Genomic DNA, 8,794 nt, shown 5'->3' on the forward strand with positions numbered 1-8,794 from the left:
TATTATAAGTTAGCTATGTATATATATTTATATATGTTTAAAACTTGTATTATTTACAATAATAATAATAATTGTGTTTCTATTTTATTTTGAATTTTGTTCAATACTTGTAAAATGAATATGAAAATCTGTTGTTGTTTTTTTTTTTAATAAAATTAAAAATATATTTTTACACTCTACGTCATTTTTGTTAACATTCAGATTAAACAAAACAATTACTTATGAAATATGGCCTGGTTGTTGTGTTTTTTGTTTTTCACAATAATGTTTGAAATGATATGGTAAATATTTAAACGTCTGGATAGCACGATAATAATTAATGTATGGAAAATTCTCTCGTGCAAGTCATGGAGGTCAAATAGTGCAACAGGTGGAATACGATCACATTCATATTTTTTATTAGGTCCTTTGACATCCGATGGGATAATTCGCAGTTCCTCCTTATTCTATGTATTTGAAAAAAATAAAGGAAAATATGGAGCCTACACCCGATCCCAATAGACAATTAAAAAATTGTTGGTGTCGCTTGGAAAATGATACATTTTTTAGGTTTCCGGGAACAATACGGAAACCTAAAACCGAGTTGGATGGTATTTTGTGTTATCATACTACCCGTCAAAAAAATTATACAACGGCACACCCATCGGTACCCCCATAATCGGTATTTTGGGGATTGAATATGTTTATATTTTTAATATTGACCCAAGTTTCATCATAGACACCATATAACGGTACAGGGGATTTTAGACACGTTTTTCAACCGGATTGACTGTAATTTTGAATTTTCTGTACTAATTGTATAGCACATTTCCGCACTAAAAATTTTTATTGTAATATTGACCCACTTTAGTGTTATGCACCATAATATGGTACATAATAAGGTTCTCCATCGAAGTTGACCGGTATGTTAGCAGTCGTAACATTGCCCAGGAGCTAAACATCGACCATAAAACTGTTTTAAACCATTCACACAAAGCAGGACACCAATAGAAACTCGATGTTTGGATGTCACACCAATTAACAGAAAAAATAGGATGGATCGAATTTCCATCTGCGAAGCCATGGCCAAACGGAATGAGATAGAGTCATTTCTTAAAGGGATGGTGACTGGAGATGAGAAATGGATCACATACGATAACCCTGTGCGACAACGATCGTGGTCAAAGAGCGGTGAAGCATTTCAAACGGAGCCAAACCTGGACTAACGGCCAGGAAGGAAGGTTCTGCTATGCATTTGTTGGAACTGGAAGGGGATTATTTATTATGGGTTGCTTTCATATGGCCAAACCCTAATTCTGATCTTACTGTAAACAACTGGACCGTTTGAAGATAGCAATTGACCAGAAACGACTAGAATTGGCCAACAGCAGAGGTGTTTCACCAGGAAAACGCTAGGCCAAACACATCTATAGTAACTCGCCAGAAATTTCTGGAGCTTGGTTGGGAAGTTTTAATGCATCCGCCATACAGGCCGGACTTGGCACCAAGCGATTATCATCTTTTTCTTGCATTGCAAAATTTCTTTAATAAAATTGTTATCTAGGGAGGATTGTGAAAATCGTAAACGAAATTATGGCAAATAGTCATTATGAAGTAACCTTTAAAATGGCAACAAATCATACAACAAAACGGTGCATATTAGGCCCAAATCGGATATTCCGAAGCATGTTAAATAGAGTCCTATAAGTCATATAAAAATAATTTATTTTTCCCCAAACTAATATTAATAATTTTTGGTACGAACCCAAAATTCCAAATTACAGCCAATTCGGTTCGAAAACCAGTCCAAAATCTCCAAAATACTAAGGAGAGTATCATTATATGGGGGCCACCCTGAAACTTAGGTAATTATACCCTAAACAACTATGTTGTCAGGGTATTATAGGTTTGTGCAGCCCCAAAAGTTTGTAACGCCGCGAAATATTGGTCCTAGACCCACCTCGGTATACTTATACCGATCTCATATCTCGACTAGCTGAGTCCGTCCGTCTGTCCATTATAATTTGTGATATAATTTATACCGATCTCATATCTCGACTAGCTGAGTCCGTCCGTCTGTCCATTATAATTTGTGAACACGATACAGGCCACAATTATGGACCAATCTTCATGAAATTTTTTTGGGAAAGATCGGTTAATATTTTGGGGATGGAATGGACCAAATACTAAATTTTTGTCGGTTTTTCTGGTCGCTCCAGAGGCCGCAATAATGGCTCCAACATCGTGCAGGCAGAAGGGGATCGGGCCAAAGAATAAGCATGCCTGTTTTGATAAAGATCGGTCAATATGGATCGGTCAATGGACCCTGACTTTTGTGCGAAAAAATTCGAAATTTGTGTTGTATAGCGTATATATTTACCCCTGAAGGACATAGACCTGAGAAGTTGATATTATATCCAAGAGGAGTTGTTGACCTTTAAATTAATACCAATTATATTGTTGCATGTGCTCGGATGTGGGAGTTACACCTAAATATATACTGGTATCTCCGTATTTGTTTATTATTTAGTAACCCTTTGTCACTCTAGAGAGCGGAACTATAGCGCAGATCGCTTTGAAATGTTCCATGAGGTTCCAGTCATGGTCAAGGACAACGCCTATAATGTTCGGTGATGATCAGATAATAATTTTGAATGAAGTGGGCCGAAAACTTAATTTTTGTGTTATTTTCGAGTCGATCTATAGACCACAAATTAAAGCCGAACATCACAACACAACCCACGGTGAAGGGAATCTGGACAATAGATGTACTGAATACTCGTAATATTCGGAAAATATGTCAATGTGAGGAAGAGGTGCTGTTTACCTCTAATCGGGCAAGAGGGTGCAAATATCACGAAATATTGCCTAGGCTCGGAATAAACATCCGCAGAAAATTTGAGTTCCGTGGTAGTTGTGTAGGGTATCGTATGGTCGGCCCCGTCCGACTATACTGCTCCGCTCACTGGTTAATAATAATTTTTGGTACGGATATGTGCTATACCATGAGAACCCAAAATATCAAATCACAGCCAATTCGGTTGGAAAACGTGTCCAAAATCCCAAAATACCGAATATTGGGGGGTAACGTTATATGGTGGCTACACTAAAACTTGGACATGCATAAATTGTGGGGTCTCCGGTGAATATTTCTTGGTGTTGAAAACGGTATAACACTTACTCACTTAGCTGGCTTATAACATAATGTTTGTTCCATAAGCCGAGCTTAAAAAAGATTTCCAAGCGCGTCGGTTTTGTGCACATCTCCTCCAATTTCAAAGACCATTTTCCGAGATGTTGTCTTCTACTTGATCTTTTCAACGGATTCGTGACCTTCCCCTTCTGCGTGATCCATCACTTGGCTCGCTTGTATATGTCTTTTGAACTGGGGAATCTTCATACATTCTCTCAACATGGACTAGCCAACGTCAGACTCATTGTTCATTCGACGGCGATGTTCACTTCACCGTCGTCGCAGATCGGCCCACAGATCTTCCGGAAATTTTTTCTCTCAAACACTCGAAGAACTGCATCATCTGCTTGCGCAAATACCCATGCTTCAGATCCATACAACAGAACGGGTAGTATCAGCGTCTTGTAGAGTGTGAGTTTGGTCTGGCGAGCGACCCTTTACGACCCAATGTTGCCCAAAGGTAACAAAATGTTTTTGAGCTTATATTTAATATACAGCTAGTAGATAAATATTCATTGCATTTCATATGTAGGGACCTGATTATGGACGACATATGTATATCAAAAGAAAAATCTAGAAAATTCTAATTTTTGGTAAAGTTTTTCCTTCGATGTTGCATTAGGTTCTCCTGATGTTGGACTTTTATTTTCAGAAAGAATGTATTGCATCTTCCAAATGCAAGGATGTATTTTCCCGATTATTAACTCTAATCGGTATCCGTGTAATTTTTTTAGCATATTATAATCATAAATCTTAATGATTGTTTTGTTTATTCGATATATATAAAATTGCTGGTCCCAAAATCCTTCGAAATGACGTAGAGAGTAATAGAAATTTAATACACAAATTAAATGACAAATAAAAAATTTATATCGAAAATTACAATTCTGTTCCTGTAATATTTAAAACCAACGAAATCGTAAAAAAATTGGTTCAAAACTAAACGTATAATTTATCGAAAGTTATCGAAATAAGTGTTATGTAGTATTTATATGTTTTATTATCTACAATATTTTATTTCCTTTATTTAATTTTTGTGAAATTATGATAATGGCATTTTATACAGCAGTTCTAGTTATGAATAACAGACACAATTGATTTTCTAAGTAGAAGGGACGATACCCAAAAAAAAAAATATTTTTGTCCCACGTTGGCCGCCAAAAAAAATCAGAATAACCTAAGCCGTTTATTTTTGTGTAATTTTTTTTGCTTTGGTATGGCTTGTTAGTAAATATTGCTTTGCTTCGTTTTAAAATGGATTTTTCTTTTTTTTAGATTGATTTGTTCTATTATTGAGTTTTTTGTCATATTTATATAACACATCAATATTTTATTTTATTTTTTTTTTAATTTTGTTTTTGCTATGGCTGAAATTTCAGTTTCACAGTAATGATTTTTTAAGTATAACGAATTTAACTTCTTCATGTTGTTGTTGTTTAAAAAAATATATATAAGTGGCAGTATATTGGTATGTAAGTATTATTTAAGCATTATTTAAATGTTGTTGTGGTATTTTTTTAAATTTTATTTTGGTTTTAAAATGCATATATCTTTTATTTGAATTGATTTTTTTTTATTTTTAAATTTGTTTATGTATTTTATTTACTTTGTATGTATATAGTATATTCATATTTAGATGATATCTTGTATCTATATTTTTTTGTTTTTTTAGCAATAAATATACAATATATAATCTTCAATTTGAAGAGAATCACATCAATTATAATACAGTTAATGTTGTTGTTGTTTTTTTTTTCGAATTATGTTTACGAAGTCTAGGAGACAATTAATGAAAATTGAAATAATTTGCGTTTTGTGGGAAGAAGGGAAAATAAAATCGTCAATGCATATTTCACTTTTGAAAGAATAATTTCTGAAAGGTTGGAATTATTTTAATCTAATGGTACTGAGTTGTCGAGGTCCAGGACAGAAAAAATAAAATCGTCAATGCATATATCCCTTTGAAAGATCTCCAATCTCATGAAGAATATAGAATAATTTCTGAAAGGTTGGAATTATTTAAATCTAATGGAACTGAATTGCCGAGGTCCAGGTGGTATGTGTAGAAGGCTCTCTAAGATGTTGTACCTACTGGGTCTTCTGTAGGTAGAACAATTTTTTTTCTGTCTATAGAATACCCTCTAGGGTATCTTCTATCTATAGAATATCCACTATGATGTCTTTTTCAGAAAGTAATTTATGTACCTCTTGAAAAGTCTTTAGTTTATAGGCAACCTCACACGAGATGTTACGTCTACAGAAGACTTTTGGAAAGTCTTTTATAAAAACCATTTGATAGGACTTATATAACTCTAATCTTTCTACCTTTCAATGATCCGTTACTCATATAAAATTTTATATATCCGTGAGACTCCTTGGGGCAAAATCTGACATGTGATATCGAGTGCCCATTTATTCGACAATTCAAATTCGATACGATCATACTTACTGTATGACACCATTCGATCGAAATTGTTTAAGACACCCAAAAAATAACGGCGTATATTGTCAATGCAATTTTTTGCCTCTTTGCAAGAAATCGGGGGGATATCAACTTCGTCATCACTGACTTAGTCGTCTTCTTGCAAAAACCCCAAGATTTCATCATCCGTTTGTATGCCTGCAACAACCACATTGTCGTCAAAGTGAACATATTCGTCGAAGCTGATTGGATTTTCTCCATCTTGAGGAACGCGATTCCATTCGGCTACGTTAGATTCAATACATGGTTCTTCACATACTGACGAGTATGGTCTTTTGTCGAAACCACAAGCTCGAAAACAGCTCGGAATCGTGGGCTGGCTAACATTTTTCCATACTTTGTCATCAATGTTCCTCGCGTGCAAGATTGTAATTTTGTATTCCTTTCATCCTCATTGCGATAGAAAGATTTAAAATTTTTTATGATGCCCCGTATCTAGTGGCTGAAGCTGAGAAGTTGTGTTTGCTGGGAAGAATTCTACCTCCACGTGACTCAGATCTGGACGTCCGTTGTGAGCCGTGCAATTGTCAACGAACAATAAAATCTTGCGATTTTGCTGACCACTTTGTTATTTACCAAATTAAGCCATTCATCAAACAAAATGCTCGTCATCCACACCTTTTTGTTGGAACGATAGTCCTTAGGAAATGACTCAATATTTTTGTAGCATCTTGGGTTCGCTGACTTTCCAATCATTAAAGGTTTCATCTTTTCAGTGCTATCCATATTAGCAGAAAAAAATAATGTGGTTCTGTCCTTGGTACTTTTACCACCATGGCATGCATCAACTTTGAAACACATTGTTCGGTCAGGAAGGCATTAAAAAAGCCCCGTTTCATCGGCATTAAAAATATTTTTGGGCTCATAGTTTTTAATCAAGTCCCGCAACTTTTGTTTCCACTCCGTGCAAACATTGACGCTGACGCTAGCGCTTTCACCACAAATTTTCCTGAAAGTTATGTTGTACCTTTCTTAAAGCGATCGAGCCATCCTTCGCTGGCTTTGAAATTGTTTAAGCCCAATCAAGTCGCAAACGTTTTAGCCTTTTCTCTAATAAGCACTCCTCCAATTGGCACATTCGATCCACGAATCCAGCTGCTTTTTGCGTTTTACGGTACTGCTGCTGGGCATTCCCATGATGATCTCCCTCTTTTTAAGAAGAGATGTGAGGGTAGACGGAGAGATGTGGTAGCGATTCGCTACATCAATTTTTTATTTCACCATTGTTCACTGCATTAATGATATAAAGCATTTTACGAATATAAAGAATCTTGTAGTGCGAACGTTTTTGTGACATTGAGTTAAATTCACTGAGCTGGAGAGAAATGTGAATAGCCCGATCGATCAACGTAAGAACAATGAGAGTTAGAGAAAAGCACACAAAAACAAATGTTTTGCCACTTCAGAGCAGAAAATCACTAGTGGTTTACCATTAAATGTCGAACGATGAGCATAAAAAAACGTGTTTTTGCTTGCAAAGAATGCGGCGCCCGCTACCAATTTGATGTAGCGGAATGAAGAGAAAGAGATAAACAAAAAATTTTAAGTTTACGAATTATCGAGGCTTACGAAGACAAATTACGGATTATAACATGTATTTTTTTGGAAAGTTTGCACGAATTGTCGAGGGAATTGTATGGGATTTTTACGAATTATCGCGATTTCTCCAAGGGTCCGGCATTTTGTTACCAATAAGCGGAGTTTACGAATTATCAGGATTTTACTGTATATTCAGCACATTCCGGAATTGATCCTCTTCTTGTTGATTTTTTTATTTTCCTGTTTTCGACACCTCTTATAGCTACGGGCAAATACTCGATAATTGTTATAGGATATTTGGACGAAATTTAGTAGATATCGAATATTGGCATGCCAAATTCAAAAACATTGCTCGAAACAGCTCGATATCGACTGTCATAAATGTAACTATATAAATTCTATACAAAATCTAATAAAAAATTTTTAACATACACCAGCAGGAAAGTATTTCTTTTGAGATATTTTTGAGATAAATACAAAAAGAATAGAACTAAAAATATATTTAAAAAATAAATAAAAAACAAATTAAATTCTTGTTCTTTTTTTGTTGTGAGAGTTTTGAAATAAATCCAAAAAACCATATTTATTCAAAACTTCAAAATTATACGTACAATAAACATATAATATAAATGAAAAATAAAAAATGTAACTAAATATAAAAAAAAATCTTAAAATTATGCTGAAAAAAAATCTATAATTAAAAAAATTAATTTAATGAAAAAAAAATATGTATATGTAAATAATATTTAATATAAAATGTGTATATATATTATTTTTTGTAAAAAAAAACTAAACAAAAAAATATATATTTATTAAATTAAAAAAACTCATTTAAAAATGATGAACACATTTTTTTGAAAAATTAAATAAAAAACAAATTTTAGCGTTTCCAAAAGAGAAAAAAATGTTTTTTTGTATGATTTTGAAAAAAAAATTAAATGTGTTTTTTTGTTATTATTTTTATATTTTTGTATCTTTCATTTAATAATATTGAAAAGGTGTTTGTTTTTTTGTTTATGTATGTAATCATAATGAAAAAATAAAACTAAAATATGTGTGTATATTTTTTCTAAATACAAAAAAATAGAAAAAAGAGAACATAGCGAAATCAAATGTTTCATTCAACAGGTAAAAATTTATATTTTTTGTCTTTTCTTTTTTTTTTTTATTATTTTTGCAACGAAATCTTAAATAAAGAAATGTCAGTCGAGTCAGTCTGTGGTGAGTGGTGGGCGAAGGTGCATTAGTTACGTAGTTAGGGATGTATGGAAAATTATAAATCTATATTTTATGAATGAAAAAAATTTGCAACCTGTTTATGATATTTTACTTTCCAAAAGAATTCAAGAAAGTTGCTAATAAACCTCTGGTTTCTGAAATATTAATTCATTTTGTTTTGAATCAATCAATCAAATTTAAAATCTCGAATTCCTTGGAATTGAATTTTAGCTGAGACAAGCTGTATTTATTAACTCAATTCTATTTCCTGTGGTTTTGTTGAACTATTAAAAATACCATTATTTTTGATTTAAAATCAACGGTGAACGACTTTCATTTTCCATTTGTAAAATAGCCAAACTGCAACGTTAGGCAAATCTTAG

Source organism: Musca vetustissima, unplaced genomic scaffold, assembly GCF_032173495.1.
Source record: "Musca vetustissima isolate MV318-11 ecotype Yass unplaced genomic scaffold, APGP_CSIRO_Mvet_v1 utg24930, whole genome shotgun sequence".
NCBI lineage: Eukaryota > Metazoa > Arthropoda > Insecta > Diptera > Muscidae > Musca > Musca vetustissima.